This window comes from Protobothrops mucrosquamatus, unplaced genomic scaffold (genome assembly GCF_001527695.2).
Source record: "Protobothrops mucrosquamatus isolate PMUCROS unplaced genomic scaffold, P.Mucros_1.0 scaffold1897, whole genome shotgun sequence".
Taxonomy (NCBI): domain Eukaryota; kingdom Metazoa; phylum Chordata; class Lepidosauria; order Squamata; family Viperidae; genus Protobothrops; species Protobothrops mucrosquamatus.
The window spans coordinates 59254-60529 of NW_015388023.1; the positions used below are offsets into that span (position 1 = coordinate 59254).

The 1276-nt window shown below is 39.3% G+C and overlaps 1 pseudogene; it reads right to left on the reverse strand.

Moving 5' to 3' along the window:
- Positions 1–1276, reverse strand: part of LOC114923097 — a 20980-nt pseudogene that overhangs the window by 15022 nt on the left and 4682 nt on the right.

The window sequence follows — 1276 nt, forward strand, 5'->3', positions numbered from 1 at the left end:
ATTTTGCACTGCATATCATGAGTTATGCAGTTCCCGTGATAGCAATACACGCCATCATGGCACAGGGCACCATCTTGTACATGCACATCTTCTGGACAGTGTCCTGAAGTTCCATTGCAATATTCAGGAAGATCACAACTACTAATTTTTTGTCTGCAAACAGTTCCTTGTGGACAATATTGGCAGTTAGCACAGCACACACCCAAGGCACAAAGAGCAGCAGGGCGCAACATACAATTAGCTTGACAGCAGGGATCTGACTTGCATTGTGTTTCTGACCCACAGTCACACTGCTCTCCATTTTCCACTATTTTGTTACCACAGTATTCAAATTTAAAAATTGTGTCAGTGTCTGGTGGGACAAATAAACAGTCTTTGTTTCTACGGTAGAAATAATCCTTATAACTGCAGTTACTAAATTTATCAGTCTCTGTTACATATGGTGCCATAATGCAATTAAGCTTTCCACAATGACAAAATTGATTATCATGTCTCATTCCAAGATTGTGTCCCAGTTCATGGGCAAATATTTCAGAAATCAAAAACAAACTTTGAGTTCTATAGGATTCGATAGCACTTGCCCAATAACTACTACATATAGTTCCAACATATGCAAGTCCTACAGTTGACCCAAAATACTTATATAAAAATAAGTGACCAGCATCATTTTTTAAAATTTTAAGCAGATGGTTTCTTCTCCAATTATTAAACAATGAAAGTGTGCTACCTGATGAAGAGGTAATGTTTATGGGGTTGTTTTGTGACCAGATCATTAATCCTGCTATTGACAAATGAACAGAAAGGGAATCATAGAATGAATTTGCAGTGTGGACAATATCTAGAACTCTCATAGTAATAAACGATTCATTGCTGTAAAACTGCAAATATAGTTCATGATCAACCACAATTGCCACTTTAACATATCTTGTATGTGGCCACCAGGATTTTCCCAAGACATCTTTGTTTGCAAGATTCTCTGTTTCAGGAGTTATGTCGTCTTGATGGCTCTGCTCTTCCTGTCCTACCCCACAAGGCATTCGGACAGCCCCTTCCTCTACTTCTAACCGAAACACCACATGTTGAAAGGTAGAAGATTCCTGGACTGGCTCAATTTCATAGGTCTTATTTTCAATTTGCAAGAGACCTCTCAGTCCTCCTGAACATGTGCTGAGGGTGACTTGAGAAGAGGACTTTCTCTGTATAAATCCATGGTAGAAACAATCGTCCTTGATAAAAGGGTGATCCACCTGGAGAATCCCTGCTGTGTCATAGGTGA